The sequence below is a fragment of the Meles meles genome, chromosome 4 (assembly GCF_922984935.1).
Source record: "Meles meles chromosome 4, mMelMel3.1 paternal haplotype, whole genome shotgun sequence".
Classification (NCBI taxonomy): domain Eukaryota; kingdom Metazoa; phylum Chordata; class Mammalia; order Carnivora; family Mustelidae; genus Meles; species Meles meles.
Window position 1 is genome coordinate 162,566,062 of NC_060069.1, and position 21,630 is coordinate 162,587,691.

General features: G+C 58.6%; 1 protein-coding gene across 2 annotated transcripts in view; it reads left to right on the forward strand.

Moving 5' to 3' along the window:
* AGPAT3 (1-acylglycerol-3-phosphate O-acyltransferase 3) overlaps window positions 1–21,630 on the forward strand; it is a 93,731-nt gene that overhangs the window by 5,857 nt on the left and 66,244 nt on the right. Inside the window, exon 1 of one of the 2 annotated variants that reach the window (XM_046001703.1) lies at window positions 3,562–3,714. The exons of the other annotated variant lie outside the window; for it this stretch is intronic. The gene's annotated coding sequence lies outside the window, so the exon portion shown is untranslated. Of the gene's footprint in view, window positions 1–3,561; window positions 3,715–21,630 lie in introns of those variants that run through there. 2 annotated transcript variants of the gene reach the window in all.

The following is a 21,630-nucleotide window of genomic DNA, read 5'->3' on the forward strand; positions in this document are numbered from 1 at the left end:
TGCCATGGAAATTCCCTTTTAGGGTGCTTGACCCTGGAGAAGCCCATTTTTTTTTTAAAGATTTTATTTATTTATTTGACAGACAGAGATCACAAGCAGGCAGAGAGAGAGGAGGAAGCAGGCTCCCTGCTGAGCAGAGAGCCCGATGCGGGGCTCGATCCCAGGACCCCGGGATCATGACCTGTGCTGAAGGCAGAGGCTTAACCCACTGAGCCACCCATGCGCCCCGAGAAGCTCATTTTTAAAATAATTTGTCTCCTGCGGAGCTCCTGGGTGGCTCTGCTGGTTAAGTGTCTGACTTCTGATCTCAGTTCAGGTCTGGATCTCAGGTTGTGAGTTCAAGCCCTGTGATGGGCTCCATGCCCAGCGTGGAGCTCACTTAAAACAACAATGATAGGGGCGCCTGGGTGGCTCAGTGGGTTGAGCCTCTGCCTTCGGCTCCGGTCGTGGTCCCGGGGTCCTGGGATCGATCTCCGCATCGGGCTCTCTGCTCCGGGGGAGCCTGCTTCTCCTTCTCCCTCTGTCTTCCTCTCTGCCTGCTTGTGATCTCTGTCAAATAAATAAATAACATCTTTAAAAAAAAAACAAAAAAACAACAGTGATAATAATTTGTCTCTGAAAAACTTGCCTGTGTAACCATTGTTTTCCTGCTATGTATTCATTTAAAAAAAAATCTATCCATTTGAGGCGAAGGCTAACTTGCTGGAGTTAATTTCTAGGAAAGTTACTGTCCTTACTTTTGGTAAGTGTTTACATTTTCAGTAAATATAAACTTTAGACTTTCGGAAATGCCCGAGTTAGCCCTCCAGCCCCGGCTCTCCTGGCACTCTCCCAGGGGTCAGGGAAGCGCGCGGTAGGAGCCTCCTTGCTTTATAGGAAAGGGAATGGAGACCCAAATGGGTCATGTCCTTGACCAAGGTTACAGGCTGAGCTCCCAGACTTGGCTCTCAGTTCCCTGGGGAGTGACAACAACCTGACCTCCTCAGTCATCTGAGTCATCTGGAGCCCACGCTGCCCCTCCGTGCCCTAGAGCACTGAGCATGCCTTGGGCAGGGCTTGACCTAATGAGAATCTCCAAACTGGAAAGACTGGTTCCAGGAAGCGTCTGCCCTTTGATCTTAGCACCGCCTCCTGGCTGCGGTTTCCTTACCTGTGAAATGGGACCAAGCAAGTTGGTTCAGAGGTGGAGAGCGACTAAGGAATGGGGAGTCCTCTCCCAGGACCTACCTCACACTCCGGAGGGCACTCGGACACCACTCCCCTCTCCTTAGTCACGCAGAAAGTCTCTCTGCAAATGTGTGCCCGCTAACGCTCTGCGTAAGACTCGTCCTTTCCTCTGTTTAACTTAGGCGGCTGGGGCCCCGCGTCCTTCTCCCAACACAGAAACCATCGTTCTTGGGGCCACGTGGAAGCCCCACACTGCGGCTGAGTGGAGATCGGGGGCCAGGCTGCCGCTCTACTGCAGACAGGACCAGCAGCTGAGACCCGAGCTTCGCGGGGCCTCAGTGTCTCCAAATGGGAAACAGATGCCGGTGCCGTCCAGCTCCCAGCCGTTGGGAGAAGCAGGTGAAATGATGCACTCGGGTCATCAACTCGGTAAATCTTTGTGCGGACCACGTTTCCCAGCCACCGGAGCACAGGCTCTGCCCAGGGCCCAGTACGGAGCTAAGGGCTGGTTGGCTGACTTCCAAGTTCTGTTTAAATGTTTACTCTACTCCTGGGCCCCGCTGAGCTTTTCCAGACGCAAATTCCTGGCGGCTTAGATGGGAAGGATCACAGATTCTATCTGAATATAGATTAGATTACATTGATGATGCTTCACTCCACTGAGGCAAATAGGTATTTTGAGCTGATCTAAAGGTTCAACGTAACTATTCAGTGGCCAAGCGTCTAAAGGAGGAGATACATTTCATTCCCTTTTCAGAAGCATTTATCAAATGTGTGCGTCCAGTTGATTTCGACATTCCTACCTAGAAACCATAATGTTGCCTACCCCCCCAGCCCATCACGGCCTCAGACAAGCACCTCACGTTTATCCTTCGAGAGGTTCTCTGGACGCACAGACGCGCAGACTGCTTCTCAGTACAGGGGGAACGTTGTGTCCGGCCGGCCCTGCCGCTTTACTCTGCCTGTTTTAATTGAACAGATCTTGGAGATTGCGTACGATCAGCCTGTGCAGACCCACCCTGTTAATTTTTTAATGCTCTAAATTAAAAATATTATTAAATGAATGTGCTGGAGCCAGGGGTCTATGGGTTTTCTTCAGAGTTTTGTTAATCATGGGCCGTAGGTCGGAACAGGCTTCTGTGCGGGTCCGCAGGCGCCCGTGGGAATTCACCTGCAGGACCGACTGCCAGGAGAGGCGGCGCCGGCTGCCGGGTTTCACCAGGGGCGTTTCCACCACCACTGCAAACCCCAACTTCTTTCTCAGGGATAAGGGAGTTGTGAGTCGAGCAGGTGCATGGATGTGTATTTTAGTTTATTTTAGCCCAAGTGTTTTCTGAAATAATGGGAGGAGGTTTAAAAGAAGACGCCGCGGACTGTAAGAGCGCCTGCAGTTCTAAATCATTTTCCAGTGAAACCAGTCCGAGTTCCGGAGGTCTGGCTTGACCGGAGGACCTGACAGGCAGTGGGTCAGGCGAGCACCCGGTGGGGAAAGAGAGTGGTGATGTCCCCCCCGCCTGGCTGCGCTCCCTGGGGCGGTTTCCAGGCTCCAGCCACCTGCAGGTGCTCCGGGGAACTCAGGCAACCCTGTTCAGCTCGGCGCTCCTCAGGCAAGTGGGGAGCGCGGTCAGTGACCTGGGAGCCGGTGCACCAGCGAGGCGGGTTCCAGGCGACCGCCCCCCCCCCAGTTCCGGGAAGCTTCCTTCTCGGTCAAATCGATACAACGTTGCCAGCCCGGTGCCAACTATAAATAAGTCAAAGGGCGCCGCACGTGGGTCTGAAATCTCTCCTCTCAGGACCCAGGACGGTCCCCGGTGACGGTGACTCGCGCGATCCCCCCCCCCCTGCGGCGGCGGCAACCCCCCCACCAGCTGTGACCCGGGCTAGGGGAGGAGCTCAAGCCCGGAAACGAGCCAGTGCCCGCGGGGGTGGGGGGACGCGGGGGAGATGGGGGGCTCGAGGGTCGCTGGACCCATGGTGCTGTCTCCCCGCCCCCCCCACTGCGCCCCCCCATCCCCTCCCCGCGTCAGTCCCGCCCCCTGACCTGCCTGGCCGGTCCCGCAACCCACGTGCCCCGCCGGCTCCGGTCCCCGCCCCGGATTCGCGCGCGTCCGTTCCGCGACCTCTGCCAGGGCCCCTTCCCCGCCGGCGCCCCCACGTGTCCCCCCTCCCCCGGCCAGGACCCCCGTCGTCCCGCGCACCCCCCACGTGCCCCATCCCCCACGTGTCCCCCCGAGTCCCCCCCGAGTCCCCCCCGCGCGCCCCCCCCGCGTGTCCCCGCGTGTCCCCGCGCGTCCCCCCGCGTGTCCCCCCTCCCGCGCGCCGGCGGAACTGTGCGATCGCCGCGCACAGGAAGTGGCGGGGCGGCGCGGCCGAGGGCGGAGGGCGGCGGGCCGGGCGGGGCGGGATGGGGGCCGGGGGCGGCGGGCGCCGCACTCGCTGAGGCCCGACGCAGGGCCGGGCGCGCCCAGGGCCGAGCGCAGCGGCCGGAGTGGCCGCGGAGGCGACGCCGAGGCCGCGCGCGCGACGAGCAGGTGGCGGCGGCTGCAGGTGAGCGGCGCGGCCCCCGCCGAGGTCGGGCCCCCCTCCTGCCGCCCGAGGTCGCTTCCCCTCCCCCGCACCCCCGCCGCCCGAGGTCGCTCCTCCGCCCGAGGTCGGCCCCCACCCGAGGCCGGCCGGGCCCCGCTGGCCCCGCGCCGCAGTGGGTTGCGCTCCGCCCGGCGCGGGGCCTGCGGGAGCACCGGGGCGGGGGCCGCTGCGGGTGGTCCGCGGGCCCGGGTCCTCCCGCACCCCCAGCCTCCCCGGTGCCCGGTCCGGGCCGAGGCCCAGGACACCTCCCCCCAGGACACCTCCCGGTCCGCGCCGCTCAGGCCGCTGCAGCCTCGGGCGGGGGGGGGGGGGGCCGGGGTGCGGGGAGGAGGGGGCGCCGCCGGGGGAGGGGGCGCCCCTGGAGGGGCCGGGGCGGGGCTGGGGGCTGAGGGAGGGCACGACCCTCCCGCCGCGGACTCTGCTGGGGGGGTCCGCTCTGCTCCCCCCCCCCCGGACGCGACGGGCCCCCTGCCTGGCCCGGGGGCGCCGGGGACCCAGCGCTTGGCCCCTGACCGCTCAGGCCGCGGCGGGGCTTAGTTTCACTTTTTGCCGGCGGGGGGGCGGGGGGGCGGCGGGCGCCGAGTTTTCGGATTTGACTTTGGCGTTTGGACCAAGGCCGACTGTGAATTTCCACCGCCCGTGGAGGGATGGGGTCAGTCGGCGGCGGAGCCCCCCTCGCCCCGCGGCCCACCGCAGGACCCCGGAAAGGAGGGTTATTATGAGCAGTCGAAGCTCCTTGAAAAATTGGGCAGGTTTTTGGTTTTTTTTTTTAACTTTGAGAGAAGTTCAGAGCGGTAGGGAAAAGGCTGTCATAAATGGCTTCCTGGGCCTTTTTTTTTTTTTAAGCACAATATTAACAGTCTTGTCTAAGGGAACACTTGAGCAGGTAGGTTCCTTTTTGTAGGAAATACGATCTTAATAGAAGGAGAAATGAGGACCACTGGCTTCGGAGAGTCTGGGATGGGAAGCAGCCACCCGCCCAAGAAGTGACAGTCATCCCAGGCAGCCCAAGTCCACCGTTCCTGCGCTGCTGCTGGTGGCCCCTGTGTGGGGGCCACACCCAAAGGTCCCTCCCCGCCATGCTGCCGGGTGACCCCCTGCAGGCCCAGACTCCTTTAGGGGTTACTGGTCTACATTTCCCTGTTGCAAAGCCTCATAGGGGTTCTCAGTGAGGTTCTGAACATTCTCTAATTTGACCACTTCCTTGTTGCCCCCCCCCCCCCACCCCGAGCGTCATGACACCAAGGTTTTACGATCAGACCGTTAGGGCTCACTTCTGTATCCAATTCTGTCACCCGGAGGGGTCTCCACGATGACACTGTTTGCAGGACAGGCTACGTGGGGTTGACAGGAGGGGAAGGGCCTCTTCTTGGCCCTGGAAGGCAGCCGCCTTGGTGCCGTGTGCATGCAGAGTGGCCGTGTTTGGCCAGAGTTTGCTGTTCCTGCCACCGGATGGGGTCCCAGCCGGGAAATCTCTACCAGGAGGTTTGTGTCTTCGCAGTAAACGGAGGCATGTGTGAGAGCAGGGGGAGAGACAGGGTTGTAGGATGGTCAGGGAAGGCACAGGAAGGATCCTTCAGCCAGTGCCATCGGGCCTGGGCTGGCCCACGGGGTGGGCTCAGCGCCTGCACGAGTGCTCCCCGCCCCGCCCGCCGAAACACAGGTCTGCGGGCCGCCGCCCGGGGAACAGACAAAGCAGGGTTGTATTTTGAAAAGTAGAAAATGTGTGTCCACCAAGGTGATCTGGTCTGTCCGTTTTTACTCCTGCTTCCCATGTTAACTGAGTTCCCCCCGATACGTAGCCATGGCCTGTGTTCTCTCTGATCGCGCTGCAGACTTGGGAAAGAGCGGTCTGGGAGAACAGAGGTCTGGCTGCCCGCTGTAGGTTAGGTCACAGAGCGGCAGGGCCAGATTCCAGCTGAGAACCGGAGGCTCCCATCTTCTGAGACCCCGCCATCTGCTAAAAGTCTGGACGTTTTCATCTGGGGTCAGATCAGAGGGAGGAGGGAAATACTGAAATCCTTGTAAACAGGGAAAATAAAAAACAGAAGTTGTGTTGAGAAGAGCCAGATTTATTGTTTTTGTTTTGTTTTTCTTTTTCTTTCTTTCTTTTCTTTTTTTTTTTTTTTTTTGTGGGTGGGAGGGGTCCGGTTAACTTGTCCTGTCACATTTTACCCCTGAATTGCACACGTCTGTTCACTTCCAGCCTGGCTTTACTCGGGAGACAGGCGAGGGCGTGCTTAAGGGGTAGTGGAGCCCCTCACCGGGTCGCGGCGGCCCCGTGTCACCGTCAAAATCTGGCAAAAGCAGTAACATCCACCTCCTGTCCTCTCCTCCCTCCCTGGCCTTGTCAGAACTCAGAGTTTAGTGGTAGAAGTTGTGGCTGATTGATATTTATAGAGCAAAGGACCTGAGTGGCTACATTTGTCTGTTTCCTTTTAAATGATTTGTAGAAGGTAAGAACTTCAGTTGCTCAGTCTTACTGAGAAATTGCTGTTACAGTAAGGTTGGGCTGAACTCTGTAAAGCAATTGCTCAGAAATTTCATGGGTTTTACTTTTGGTTAACCCAGGAACGCCTGAGGCTTTAAGTGAGTTGTTTCGAGTTGTAAAGCAAAATGTCTGTGACTTAATCTGTCCTTCCTAAAACTGCTTCAGAATGGTCTTAGCATTAATCGCTGGTTACTGCAAACACGTGTCCTTTCCGTTATCAGGATTTGCCGTGTTTGGATTATCTTTGTGGAGCAAAGTCTGAGAGGTGGTCATCTTGGGAGGGTATCTGTGTGACCGTTTGGGAGGTTGGCAGGGGGCGGGGAGGCTGGCAGGGGGCGGGGAGGCCGGCCCCCGCTCCCCCTGCAGGGTAAAGTCTCACCGGCTGTGGACGCTGTGGTCTGATCGCTGTCCCTTCCCGAGCGTAGCTGGAGGGGTGGCAGGTAGGTCCATCCTGGATGCTGGTGTGGGCAGACGGGTGTGTGACAGGCGGCATTCTTCCACAGGACTCAGGACCGAGGCTGGGCGCGTGGTGGGAGCAGTGGCCAAGAGGCCTGTCCCCAGGCGACTCAGGGAGGCCATGCATTATTAATGTGGACCTTCTCGATTCCTTTCTGAAAGTGGGTGGGGGGTGAAATCAGTCATAGCGAACCACGGTAATGAATCCTGCCGCGACCAGTAGTAAGAAGCTGCAAGGAAGTACCTTCAGCCAGACATGGTGCTCGGCCGCAACGTGGGTGCCCGGATGCTGGGCACCTGCTGGGGGAGTTCAGCTCTGGAGCCTTTTCCTTCCTCGTGTCGTTGGCCGACCTGAAGACTTTATAATCGTACGCAGTCCCTAAAAGTGTCCCCTGCCTCCTCCCCGAGGCTTTGCAGGTGGTCCTGTGACAGCAGCTACAGCCATGGCCGCTCTGTCGGGTTTCACGAGCCTTTGAGGTTGTTCGCTTCTGGGAAAAGCCCTGTGAGGACAGCGGCCTTGCCCCGTTACTCGGATGGAGATGCTGAGCGGGGGAAGGGCTTGCTGAGGCCGCTCTGCTAGCGGGTGGCCAATGTAGACTTCAAAGGGCTTCTGGAACCCAGAGCACCTGGACGCTCAGAAAACTCAGAGTGTGAAAATGTACATTTCTGAAACTAAGTGGTTGGCGTCACGTAGGTAGTCATTTAAAACCTTTCTTCCTTCTGGGAGGCTGCCCTCGTGGACCGGGGACCAGAAAGCCCCATCTGAGAGGGTGGAAACCGACACATGCTAGATACGATGTTGCCCCGGGGAAAGTCAGGTCATGCAAATCCGTGCCAGCTCCGCGGCCTTGTGCACTTGGTGGCAGCGAGATGAAGGCGGTGCCGGGTTGTGCGTCAGGAATGCACCGGTTGGTCCGGCGTCCCATGGACTGGTTTTGACTGGAGACCACTGTCCAAGTCTGACGAGGGCTGTTGAATGAACGTGCCTTTTCCTAGGAAGAGACGTAACCCTCACGTTCGGTGAGGTCCGTCAGCTGGTCTACCTGGCGAAGCTGTTTTTGCCGAAACGAGCCAGAAGGCAGTTCTTACGGGGGAGTGCATCGGTTTGGGGGATGTAGGAAGCAGGTGCCAAAAAGAGAGGTGCAGGAGGTTGGCTGGGAGAGAGGCTGTGGGGTCTGAGGGGCACGGGGTGGACGCTGTGGGGCCCTGGGGCCACCGTGCTGGTCTGATGCGGTGAGAGGAGACCGGATGGCTGAGGGCTGGCGAAGGGGAACTGCTCCTGCCGCTCTGAGAGAGTCTCGCCGGGGTCCTCCAGCCGGGACTGCCCCCAGCCGGGAGCCCTGGGTCCCCCAGGCCCAGCCCCCCGTGGAGGGCCCATTGCTGCCGTGTGGCAGGTTCTCCCTCAAGGGGGTCCGAGTGTCCAGGCCCCATGACTGCCTCCCAGGCAGCGTTCAGTGACTTCCACAAAAGAGGAAGGACGTGGTGAAACAATCCTCCGGCCGGGTCCTGTTTGTTTTTGTTTCAGAGAAAGCTGCGCGGCTACCGCGGGTCTCCCCTGCCGGGCCTGGCGGTGAGCTGGGACCAGGCAACGCAGGGTCTGGGGCTGGGAAAGCACCAGTGGTTTCCAGTTGGTGTGGAGGTCCGAGCACACGCTCGTTGGCACACGTTAGTCACCGTCTTCAGGTGTGAGTCCAGGGCAGGCTGTCCTAACCCAGGTTCTAGCAAACGTGTTCAAAAACGCAGTGACGGCCGCGGGTCACCCTGGCCTGGGCGAGGGCGGCGTTTTCCCGGGGCTCCAACAGCTGCGGGCCCCTCACTGCTTTTCCGTATAGTGTAGGGCGTTCTTGGGTACAAACATTTCTTTTTCGGTGAATAAAACTGCATAAAGTTGTGAACACAGAGTCTGACAGGCCAGGCAGCGAGGGGAGCCAGGGGCAGGCAGGTGTGAGACAGGGGGACGGCTACGGGGACAAGAGTGACGGCCGAGGCCTCTTCTCTTGGGCATGCTCGCTGGACCCCCAGTGCTGACCCCCAGCACTGACCCTCAGCACTGAGCACTCGCCCCTGGCCATTGACCCCCCAGGCAGCCTGACCCCCCCCCCACACGGACAGGTAGATGCAGGCTACCGGAAGCAGATTTTGTTCCGCTCGGACAAGGCAGGAATCTGGGTTTTTATATGCAGTTTTTTATCTCTAACAAAGTGCACGCCAAATAAAAAACGTTGCTGCCTGAATTCAGCCCACAGGCCGCAATTCTCACGACATCTGGTCTAAGACATGGGTTTAATTTTTGACATAGAGGAGCGGAGCTCATGAAACGAGGACAAAATGCACGAGAAGCAAAAACGCCGGGTGACGGAAATCCAAGGCTTCACGTGCTGATGAAAACCCCAACTACTGTCCGTCTGTCTCAGGCACGGCTGCTGGAAACAGGGTGGGGGTTCTCTGACGGCGCAGGGAGGGGGAGAGAAGACGGCACCGGGAGTCCGTGTCCGGGGGAAAGACGGGAACTCCGGGCGTCTACACGTGCGTGCGGGGGACCCTCCTCAAGTCTGTGCGGAGACGGTCTGCGGACGATGGTTACAGAATGTGCCCCGAGGCCAGATGGCCCTCCTGCCCCCGACCCGCGTCCGCTGACCGCCCTCCGCTGCAGGTGCGGCTACTGGAGGGAGGCTCTGGCACCAGAATCCTCCCCGCGGCCCTGGCTGTTCCCCCCACGCCCGTCCCACACTGCACAACCACCAGGCGCTGGACGGGGACCCTCCTGCTCTCGAGCCCTGCATGCTGTCGTGAGCTCTCGCGGGAGGAACGGATGCACTGTGTCCTGTCTGGTCGGTACCCTGTTTGCACTTCGGGCTTGATGCCGCTGAGCGCCTGCACAGACCGCCCGCGTTCCCCTGAGGCCCTTCCATGCAGACCTTACCTGTGCCTTACCTGGGGTCCTGCACCACCCGTCTCTCGTGCGCTCACGTGCGTGCCTCGGGCCTTCTCCCTTGTGGATGACTAGAAAGGCCGGCTCTCCGGGGCTCTGCCCACCGTTCCCTTTGTGGGGGTGGCGGCTGCCTTTCCTGGGGTGCTGAGCCGTCCTTCCCCACCCTGGGGCACTCCTGCGAGTCCCGCGCGCTCTTGTGGAAGCCTGAGGTGTGCCCTCCCCCCGCAGGCCCTGCCTCCCCCGGAGCTGACTCTGGGCAAGAAGCGGGGAGCCCAGTGCTCTTTTGTCCCCCCGGGAGCCCCGCTTGTCCAGAGCGTCCTCAGCGCGGCCCTGTTTCCCGGCCCACCGGGTGGCACCGTGGCCGCGTGTCCGGGCGCCTTCTGTCTGGTTCTCCGTCCCTCTGGTCGCTGCATCCGCTCGGCCTCCCCGCGGGGCCTCGGGAGCAGCTGGCCATCCCTGCCGGGCGCGGCTCTGGGTTAGGGTTTAACGCCGGCCTCTGGGGCTGCTGGAAAACTGTCCGCATTTCCACTGAAAGAGCACGGACTGGAGATGCGCTGGGGGACTTTCCCGCCGTCGGGGGCTGGGCTTGCTGCTGTGGCTCTGGCCTGTGTCTCTGTCATGGCAGGTCGCCCCTGGCTTCCCGGGAGGCTCCCCCACGTCCCTCAGCCTGCCTTAACGACTTCCGTCGCTTTCTAAGTGACGTTTTTAAGTTTAATTTTTACTGAAAATTTATTTTTTAGCTCCTTGTCAGCGTTGAGGAGAAACGTATTTGATTTTGGGTATCGCTTTGATCGCTGGTCACCTTACCAGTCTCCATTTCCTGTCATTTATTTGTAGACGTTTAGGATTTTCTTTCTTTTCTTTTTTTAAAAATTAATTAATTAAATTTGACAGAGCTCACAAGCAGGCAGAGAGGCAGGCAGAGAGAGAGAGGGAAGCAGGCTCCCCGCCGAGCAGAGAGCCCGATGCGGGGCTCCATCCCAGGACCCTGAGACCATGACCTGAGCCGAAGGCAGAGGCTTAACCCACTGAGCTACCCAGGCGCTCCAGTTGTCTTGTTTCTAAGAATATTTTGCTGAAAATGTTTTACGAAGCCTTTTTTTCCACATGTTTTGAGTGGATCACGCACCGTTTTTCCATTTGTCTGTTAACTCGGTGAGGTATTTGGGTCCTTCCCTGCCTTCCTGGAGATGTCCCAGCGTGGCCGGGCTCTGTTATTTCTTGCTACGTTACTGCGTTGGGTCGGTTTGTGCTAATTTGTGGGGGGATTGTCTGCTCCTGTGTCCAAAGTGGCTTTGGCTCATAATTGTCTTTATCACACCTTTATCACACTCCCCGCGAGCTCTGGCGTCTGGACGATGCCCGTCTCCTGACGTGAGTCGGGTGGTGTGGCCTCTCTCGGTGCTGCGTGGTGGAGCTTCCGTGAGACCGAGATCGTGTGTGTTTTATGTTGCTTCTGGCCCCGGCAGGGCGTCCATGTGGACTGTGATGACGTCCTGGTTCTGTGTCTTCACAAGCCCCGGATCCGTCAGTTTCCAATCCCGTCTGAAAGTGGTTTGTTTCATTCATGTTCTCCGCTTCTTGGTGCAAAGGTTCTGGTATTTTCTCGGTTTTCAGATCTCTGTGGGACGTGACGTTCCCTTTCATTTTTAAAGCTGTTTTCGCTTTTCTGTTTTCTTGCCTCCTCGTAGCACAGGTTTCTCTCTGGTTCTGTCCTGCGGTTGGTGAAGAGCGCGGGTCCGGCGGCTCCGCTCGGCAGGTGCTGTGGTCTCCTGGCCTTTGTGTCTGACGCGCTCCTTGGGGTTCATCCGGCGTCTCTTTCCAGGGTACTGAGTTGTCTCGTTATTACTTTTTACAATTCTTTATTCTTTCTCCGAGCATACCTTCTTGATTTCTGTCCTCAGACCTCAGGCCCCCCTGACCCCGCTCTGCTGTGCCGTGTGCCGTGTCTTTGGGCTGCGGGCCTCTCCCTGCGCAGTCTGAGCACTTTCCAGGGTCCTGGTTCTCCTGTGACCCGAGAGTGACACCCGCGAGTGAAGCAGAAGGGCTTTTGCTTCTGAGCGCGGCGATTTCAGGTCACCTTTGTGTTACTGACCTTGGCTCTGGCTGCTGTGGGCAGAGGCCACGGTGTGTGTGGCGCTGAGTGTCCGGCCGTTTCTGACACTTGGATGGTGTCACGTCGCTGTGCCCTGGCTGACGCGGTGGCCGCCCCAGGGAGCCGACCGTGCCGCCAGCTGGCCTCCCGCGCCCGTGTCCGGTTCTCCCCGGCCGCTCCGCACTCCCTCCCTCTGGCCGCCTTCCATCCAGCCCGCCGGGGCTTTCTTCTCACTCGTCCCGCTTCCTGGAGATAAAGGGTTGTGTCCTTCCAGAATTCGGGAGAAATCCCGGCCGCTGACTCGTCGAGCACTGCCCGACCACCCCCACCCCCAGCCTCCAGCCCCTTCGTCGTGGTCGCTGGAGCCGCTGCTCTCTCTGTCGTCTTTGTGCTGCCTCCTGGGCCGTGTCTTCAGGCCGCGTCTCTGCCTTTGTCCCCGCCTTGGCTGCTGTGGCACCAGCTCCTCGAACTTTTCACTCTCTTCGGGGCGTCTGGGCGGTTCGGTGGGTCAGGCACCCGACTCCTGGTTTCGGCTCAGGTCGTGATCTCGGGGCTGTGAGATGGAGCCCCACGTCTGCTCTGCACTGGGTGCGGAGTCCGCTGGGATCGTCTTTCTCCCTCCACCCTGCCTGCCTCCCCCCACCAGTGTGACGTGCGCTCACGCTCTCCCTCGCTCCGATAAGTACATCTTTTTAAAAAAGAACATTCTCTTTGGTTCCTTCCAAATCTGCCGCGCTTTTTTTTTTTTTTAAAGATTTTATTTATTTATTTGACAGGCAGAGATCACAAGCAGGCAGAGAGGCAGGCAGAGAGAGGGGGAAGCAGGCTCCCCACTGAGCAGAGAGCCCGATGTGGGGCTTGATCCCAGGACCCCAAGATCATGACCCGAGCCGAAGGCAGAGGCTTAAACCCACTGAGCCACCCAGGCACCCCTCTGCCGTTCTTCTCACTGAGTGTTCTGTTCCTTGCATGGACTTCAATGTCCTCTGTTATTTCCGAACACTTCGCACACGGCCACTAATAACACAAACCAACAGTAGTGATGGTACGATCGTGACTGTTGCACCGATACCAAAGTCCGCGTTTCGGGAGGGTTGAATCCCACCGCTTTTCTGCCGTCTCGTGTGCAAATTTGGATAGTTCTGGGGGGCTGTGTCCGTGGGTTCCTGCGAGTCTCCCCGGAGAAGCTCGGCTGCTACCCGGAGCCCTGGAGTGGGACTGATCTCAGGGCCCTGTGTGAGGTCAACTTTTCTTTTTCTTCCTTCCTTCCTTCCTTTCTTAGACTTACTTATTTATTCGAGAGAGAGGGAGAGGGAGTGCGCGGCGGGGGGAGCAGCAGGCAGGGAGAGAATCAGAACCAGAGCTGGGGGGTCAGGCAGGCTCCCTGCAGAGCCCAACAGTGGGTTCGAGCTTGGGACCCTGAGATCCTGACTTGAGCCGAAACCAGGAGCCAGATGCTTCCGACGGAGGCCCCCAGGCGCCCCTGGGTTAATTTCCTGGACTCAAACAGGGACTTCTAAAGGTGTCACTGACTAAGGAGAAGGTCCGCCCCCAGCGGGGTGGGAGAGAACGTCCCTTAGGTGTGCCTGACAACTGAGATCACCTGGGAAGACCCCTGTGCTCTCCGGGGGTCTAAGCCGAGATGAACCCCCCTCCCCAGCTCATCCTTGTCAAGCACTGTGACACGTTTCAGACACAGCTGCAAAATGTGACAAAATTTGTCCTCGGCGACCTCGGCTTTCTGTTGGCGCCTAAACCGTCTATGCAGCTGAGGTGATCTCCGCTGTCTGAGAGCCAGCAGAGTCCCTGGTGGACGGCTATGATCCGGTGGGGCGGGGGGTGGGGGGCTGTTGGCTCGCTGAGGGCTGCTATCCGCACGCGGGACGTGGTGCCCACGGGGACAGCCGGCGTTTTAAGACAGATAACACCGACGTCCACGGGTGGGACGGATCGCTCGTGTGGGTTTGGGGACTGGAATCAAAACGAGAGGAAAGCCCCTTTGGCACCGAGAACGGGGTTATTTCCAGGCTCGTCTGAGGCTGTCTTTGCGCTGTGTGGGGACCCCCGCCCCGACTCCGGTTCTCAGCCCCGCACTTTCCACGTGGCCTCTCAGGTGGGCGCCAGGGGCTTAGCGGGCCCCTTCCTGTCCGTTCTGCCTGCACCCACGGCCCTCGCTCCATCCCCCCAGGCCCTGCCGGGGACCCCCTTTCCTCTGTGTCCCTCGCCCTCCCCCGGCCACTCACTGGGGAGCCCCTGCCGCCAACCCCTTCCAGGCAGGCCGCTCAGGTCACTGTCACGGATTCACTCCCATAGCCCGAAGGCCGTCCCTGCTGTGCTCTGCTCCTGTCCTCGCGGTGGCTCCCCGACCCCGCGTCTGAGTTAGGACGCACACACGCGTGCTTCTAACACACGGCCACACCCTGCACACGGTCTCTGTGCCCCGTCTTTAGCTCACACTGGGCCGCTGACCTGTGCCGTTTGCCCTTGTCGCTGGTGGGGACGGCGAGGGCTGGACTTGACTCTGTGGGCCGTGCCACGGGCACGCGCTGCCGAAGCACTCCGGGAAGAGATGTGCCTGCGCCCCGCCACACGTGTGTCGGAGAAGCGGCGTCACTCGGTACGTTGTGCCGTGGTCGTGGCCGGGCTGCCCCCTGGACCGGAGCACGTGGAAGGTGACTCGGGCTGGTGGGTGCTTCGTCGGGAAGGGGGAGCGAGAGTAGAAGCCAGGCCTGCACTCCGCATGGGCGCGTTCTAGCCGGGCCGGGTCACCAGCACCCCAGCGTGTCCGTCCTCTGGCACCGGCTTCTCCCTGCTTGCCCCCGGGGGAGTGGGGGATGAGAGTGGCTTCTGTCCGTGGCTGGGGGAGCGTGGTGGCATGACCGTGGAGTGTCTCGCCCGGGCCTGGCGGGTCTCTGGAGCACGGCAGAGCTGTTCCGCCAGCCCGCGCCAAAACGGGGTGTCTGCATGTCACCCCAGAGCAGGGCGACGTGGCCGTGCCAACTTTGGGTTTTCCCTGCTGCTGAATCATGTCACGGCTCAGCACATCCCACAGCAGCGTCTCTTCTCTCGGAAGCCAGTGGCCGGACCGTCGCCAGGCCTGCTTGCTGCTGAGCTCCCGTGGGGCGGCTGCACGGCTGCCGGGAGGGGACACGTAGGGCACCTGCCCTCTGCGCTTGTGCGGTTCTGCTGCTGCGAGTGGGAGCTGCGGGGCTGTGTGGACCCTAAGCCTCGGGCTGCAGCCTGCTCGCCGTGTGCACGGTTCCCTTTTCTCGCCAGTTTGCTTATTGTGGGTGTGGGGGTCACACCTACGCCGGTGGCCTTTTGAAGATGAACCTCGAAATTTGCAATCACGCCGATGGCAGGACAGTTATGGAACACTGGGGTTTAATTCCCGCTTGTACCCGCACCAGGGAAGGGGGCAGCGGGCCCGTGGGCGCGAGAGGCACCAGGCCTCCCTCCTGTGCAGACACGGGGAGCGGGCGGCGGCCACCCACACGTGTTGGGTGTGACCCGCGTGACACTTAGCAGGCTGTTGTCTGTGCGCAGCTGGAGGTTGTCTCCGGGGCTGGTGGGGTGGTGGGGGGCGCACAGGGAGAGAGAACGAAAACGAGAGAGAGGCCGCTTGTGAGCGCGATGGTCTGTCACGTAGGTCTGCTGGACTGTTGAGGGCTGTGTAACCGAGTGGCTCAAGTGACAGCAGTATTCGGTCACGGTTCTGGAGGCTGGAAGTCCAAAACCAAGACGTTTGTGGGGTCGGTTTCCTCTGGGGCCCAGGAGGCAGGTAGTGTCCAGGCATCTGTCCTTGCGTGGCTGGCGACAGTCTTCCCCGTTTCTGTTCACGTGGTGGCCTTCCCACGAGTGTGTCTCTGTGTCCTGACATCAGGGCCCACCCTGGTGACCTCATCTTCACAAGCGACGTCTGCTCTGACGCTGTTTCCAGATGTGGATCCTTCTGAGGCCCTGGGGGCAGGCCCTCGGCGTGTGAGTCCGGGGAGGACGCGATTCCCCCGTAAGCGCGAGCTATCTTTATTTGCCCGGAGCTCTCGTAGAGCCCTGATTACTGCCGGGATTTGGGTGGATTAGGAGGGACCCGTTCGGCCGTGTACAGTGAGGCGCGTTCTGGGCGAGACCTGTCGCGCTGGGCACACGCTGCTGGGGCGGGCTGTGTGTGGCCCCCAGCCTCTGAGCTCCTGCCGGAGCGTAATCCTGGAAAACGTGTGTCCCTCCTCCCTGAGCGGCGGCGTCCGTGCTGGTGGGGGCCGTGGACCCTCCGGGGTCAGACAGGCTACGGCCGAGCCTGGTGTCCACGTGGGATCCCGCTTCGGTTCACCTCCTTGCGCCCCACCTCCCACAGAAGTCACCGAATGCCGCATCCCTGGGGACACGCTCCCTGGGCAGTGGCGCCTCGCAGGGTCCAGGCCGTGCAGCGGCGGAACACCCGGCCTGGATAGGAACAGTTTTAGGAAAAGAAGGAACTGGACAAGGGACCGATGACAATTACTCGTCCTTTATTCTTTGTTGTTTATTACGCATTGATTTCCGGTAAGAGATGGGTTTTCTCTTCTCCCAAGTTTTATAGAAGAAAAGGGAAATCGGAAGCGTTTAATAATTAATTCTAATTCTGTAACTTGTGATTATATTGTATTTCCAAGAATGAGTTGGCTTTTTTTTTAATTAGGAAGTGATTAGGAAAAGGAAACACATAAAACATCGAACCCCCTGAGCCCACGCACCAGTGGAGGAAAGAAGTCATCGCAGACGAGAGAACCAGTGAGACTAAAAACTTCTAAAAACCACGGACACAGGCAAGGAAGTGGGTGGAGGACGGTGCTAAGGCTGCGTCATGTCTGACCTCGTGCTGCCCGAGGTAGTGCCTGGGGCCACGTTCCCTGGGGACCACGTCCCACGGGGCCACGTCCCACGGGGTCAGGCTGGAGGCGGCCCACTCCGATTTCGGTGTGCTCTCACCGTGAAAGGTGCACCTGCTCGACGACTTAGTACCAAAGAAGGACGTAAAATGTCTCCGTCACGTTCTTTTACATTGATCAGAGACACTATTTTGGACGATTTGGGTTAAATAAACTATGACTACATGATTTTTGCCTGTTTCCTGTGGCTTTTTTAACGTGGCCGCGGGAGAATATCAAACCGAAGGGTCTTGCCTCTGCGGCGCGTGTCCTGTTCTGCTACACGGCGCTGCTCCTGGTTCCCGGGAGCCGCACGGGGCGGGGCAGGCGGCCCGCGACCCCGGGCAGCCCCTCGTCTCTGAGACCTGCAGCCCCAGAGCGAGGGGGCGAGCCTCGTGTGTGTCGCCCGCCGGACCCCGTGTGTCCTCCTGCACCTGGGCCTGTTCCGCGGGAAACGCTCGCAGCGGGTCGGCCGATACCGACTGCGCGGTGGGTTCGCTCTTCTTCGTAAAGTATCCTGTAGCGGTTCCCGCACCGTGTAGACGGGGACCGTGGATTGTCCACACCCAGCGTTTTAAAGGCTATGTCTGTCTTCCACTGTGGAAATGCTGGGGCGCGTCTACACTAGAGACAGAGGGGGCCATGCTTGCCTGTGGCCGGTGTGCCTGAGAGAGGCCGGACTGGGCGCCGCACGCCTCCCCGCGGTTGCGCTGGGTTGACAAGGCAGACGCGTCTTCCCGGCCGCATCTCGTGGGCGGCTGTGCTCCTGGAACGTTCTGCGTGGGCACCTCCTTCGCGGAGGGCCAGCGGGTTTCTCCGGCCACAGGTGTGTCGTGGTCCAGGCCGCCTCCACCCTGCGCTCGGGCTGGGCTGCAGGAAGCTGCCCTCCAGCTCCTCCTGTCACCGCCAGCCTTGGGGCCTTGGGGACGGCAGGCCGGCCGCCAAGCTGCCTCCCAGGCTCGGGCCCTGCCCACAGGCTCTCCCTTGTTGCACGGACCGTGTGCGTCTGTGTCACGGGAGCAGACGCCGAGTGGCCGTGGGGCAGCCAGGGGCCGACACTGGTCCCGGGAACCACACCCCCACGAAGGCCCCGAAGGTGTGAAGGGCAGCGACCCCCGCTGTGGTAGGGTCTGGGGGAGAAGCCCTGACTTGCCGTGGACTGGGCGGCCGTGACACAAAGGAGGTCGTATCTTCTTCCCTCCTGGCCGGTGACTCTGCAGGTGCTGGGACCCTGGAGTCCTGGGCGTCCCCGGGCAGACGGGCCCAGGACAGGACGGCCAGCAGACGGCAAGCTGATGGCCGGAGGTCCCTGGGACCCCGCCGGCCTGGTTCCGGAGTCTCTGCAAGCCACCTCCAGGAGGGCCAGCTGGGTCCTGGGCACTTTTCCCCAGCAGCCTTTGGCTCTGTTTCCTAGAAGAGGCACCTCTGACCCGTTGGTCACCACTGTCCCCAGGCATGTGTGACCCTGATCAGAGTCTTCATGAACCTCCCCAAATAGAGTCCAGGGCTGGGGATCAGGCCCCAAGTGCAGCCGGTGACCCCCTCCGTCTCTCTCGTTCCTGCATCTGCCATCCCCTCCCCCGTCCCCTTCACAACCCAGGTCACCAGAGCCTGGCACGGGGGTGCAAACGTCCCCGGTGGGTGGCCTCCGGGCAGGAGCAGAGGCCCCAACTGCCGGGCACCTGCGGAATCACTAACATCCTGCCCCGTGTGTCTCCCATGTGCGCGGGCTGCTGTCTAGGGCCACTGGTTTGGATGGAGACGTGTCATCCGGTTCTGAGCCCCTGCCCAGCCGCCTGCCGCGTGCAGAGGTGGCCATCCCGGCGGTGGCTGTTGGGGTTTTCTGTGTCTCCTTAAGCTTCTTGTCAATTACTCTTCCCAGGACTTTGTCCTTGTCCTTTCAGCTTTTTTGGAAGTCTGTTCCCCTAAAGCTGCTCCTCAAGCCCCCTCGGTCTCAGAAACCCCGCAGCACTGGGCTCTTTTCCCAACATGATTCATGCGTCTCTTTCTCGGTCTCGTCCCCTTGTCAAAACTCTGTCAATATCATTGATCCTTTCAAAGAGCCAACTTCCTGGCTTTCTGTACCGTTTTCAGTTCATTAATCTCTGCTTTTTCAATTATTTCCTTTTTCCTGTGCTTTTTGTTTTTCTAACTTCGTGAGTCGTATTCTGTCTAGTTTGTTTTCAGCCTCTTAAAATTTCCTGCCGTGCACGTAGGTGTCACCCCTCGATGATGATCGATGATCTGGACTGTTTAAGCCTTTATAAGTTGTGGCAGGAAATCCTTTGTTACTGTTCCAGTCAGTGGATTTTTATATATGTAAATTTTTTTCACCATTGATAACTGTTTTGCATTTCTAAACATATGGAGATTTCCCCAAACATCTTCTTGTTGCCTTTTAAAATTGTTATTATTTTGGGGTGCCTGGGTGGCTCAGTGGGTTAAAGCCTCTGCCTTCAGCTCAGGTCATGGTCTCAGGGTCCTGGGATCGAGCCCCGCATCGGGCTCTCTGCTCAGCGGGGAATGTGCTTCCTCCTCTCTCTCTGCCTGCCTCTCTGCCTACTTGTGATCTCTCTGTCAAATAAATAAATAAAATCTTTAAAAAATAAATGAAATTATTATTATTTTTAGCTTCCGGGAACTGTGGTCAAAGATTATGCTCTGACTGGTGCTTGTCTTTGGAAATTTGTTGAGCCTTGCTTTATGGCCCAGCATCTGGTTCAGTTTTGGAAATGTGCTCTGTGATGACAGATGACAGATGACATTCTGCCTTCGGTGGGGGCGTGTTCTGTATAGGTGCATAACGTTTATGCATCCCGGTATTCAAACCTATGTCAGGTTGGCAAACCAACGCCCATTGGCCAAATCAGGCTTGACACCTGCTTCTTTCTTTCTTCCTCTTCTTCTTTTTTTTCTTTTTAGGATTTTATTTATGAGAGAGAGAGAGAGAGAGCGCGTGCGAGCAGGAGCAGGGGGGAGGGGCAGAAGGAGAAGGAGAAGCAGGGTTTGTGCTGAGCAGAGAGCCTGATGCAGGACTCGATCCCAGGACCTTAGGATCATGACCTGAGCCGAAGGCAGAGGCTTTAACCCACTGAGCCACCCAGGCGCCCGCCACCTGTTTCTATAAATAGTTTTATGGGATCCCAGAGACACTCATTGGTTTCCGTGTTGTTCGCGGCTGCTTTGCAGGAGGATAGAGTTGAGCGGTTGTGCAGAGACCGTTTGGTGTTTCTGGTCTGGTTCTTCCCAGAACATGCCTTGTCCTTGTTGGTTTCTTTCTTAGGTGTCCCTGCTCCGTCGGAGAACAGGTCCTGTTACCTCCTCGGATTTGCCTCATCCTTGCACGGACACCACTCGCTTTACGTGTTCGGGGCTGCGTTATTAGCGAGACAGTTTCTGAATTATTGTATCCTCCTCGTGGCTGGAGCGTCTGCTACGATGACGATGACGTGCCCTTTCCCGCTGTGATGCTCTGGGCTTCACCGCTCTGAAATCACACGCGGGACCAGCGACCGCAGCTTAGCACGTGCCTCCGCGTTCCTCTTGCTTCTAACCTCTCTGTCTCTTCGTGTCGTAGATGTGCCTCAGAAGTAGCATATGATTAAAGTTCTTTTAATTGAAGTTTGGCATTTGTTCTTTCAAAGTCTGACGATCAATCAAAAAAAGAGTTTTTAACTGGAGCCTTTATCCAGTCTCCTTTAAACCTGATTACTGAGTTTCAGTCGGTCACCTCGAATGTTTTTTTTAAAGATTTTATTTATTTATCTGACAGAGATCACACGTAGGCAGAGAGTCAGGCAGAGAGGAGGCGGGGAGAAGCAGGCTCCCCACTCAGCAGAGAGCCTGATGCAGGGCTCGATCCCAGGACCCTGAGATCATGACCTGAGCCGAAGGCAGAGGCTTAACCCTCTGAGCCACCCAGGCGCCCCAGTCACCTCGCATTTTCTCACTGTTTTGTCCGTGCCATGTTCCCCCGTCCTTCTCCCTCCTGCCTTTTTTTTTTTTTTAAAGGTAATTACTGATCTTTTCATTTTTATGCCCTCTAGCAGTTTGGAAGTTATAGACTCTGCTTTTGATGCTTTTCCCGGAAATTAGAACATCCGTAGCTGTCCGTTATCCGACGTTAAGCCATTCTTTTTTTTTTTTTTTAATATTTTATTTATTTGACAGAGAGAAATCACAACTAGGCAGAGAGGCAGGCAGAGAGAGAGGAGGAAGCAGGCTCCCTGCGGAGCAGAGAGCCCGATGTGGGGCTCGATCCCAGAACCCTGGGATCATGACCTGAGCCGAAGGCAGAGGCTTATAACCCACTGAGCCACCCAGGCGCCCCGTTAAGCCATTCTTTACTCTCGGGGCTGGCCCAGGGACTCGGCTCGCGCCCCGTCCCGACCCACGCGTTGTGTGTTTAGTGGTTTTTTAACCTCACCAGACACTCTGCTGTGTTACTTCTTGGTTCAGGTTTGTAGACGCATTTGCCGCTTTCTTGGCTTTTTATTCTGTTTCGCGTCTCCGGTTTTCCACGTGAGAACACTTCTCCTGCTCGCAGCACGTGTGTGTTAGCGACTCCTTCTGTCCGGTCCTTCCTGCTTCTTGTCCCTGAAAGGCTTCCCTGCTCTTCCGGGGGCTTCTCGGGTCGGGGGGCCCTTCTTGCACGTCGGGGATCTGTGCACCGGCCTTTGCCATCCTTTGTACACGAAGAACCATCGTCAGGCCCCCTCTTCTTGAAGGTAATCTGTCTTTCCTGGGGCTGCTTTTAAGATCAAAATGAAAAACCTTTGTGCTTCACAGGACGCCATCAAGAAAGCAAAAAGGCGACCCATGGACTAGGAGAAAATATTTTCAAATCACATGCCTGACAAAGGACTTGCCCGCCTCCGACGAGTCCGGGTCTGGGCTCTTGGCTTTGTGAACGCTGGGAGGGGGTGAGGAGGAGGGCGTCCCATTGCCCCTGCAGAGTGGACCCTGCCAGTGCCCCAAGACACGACTTCCCCTGCAC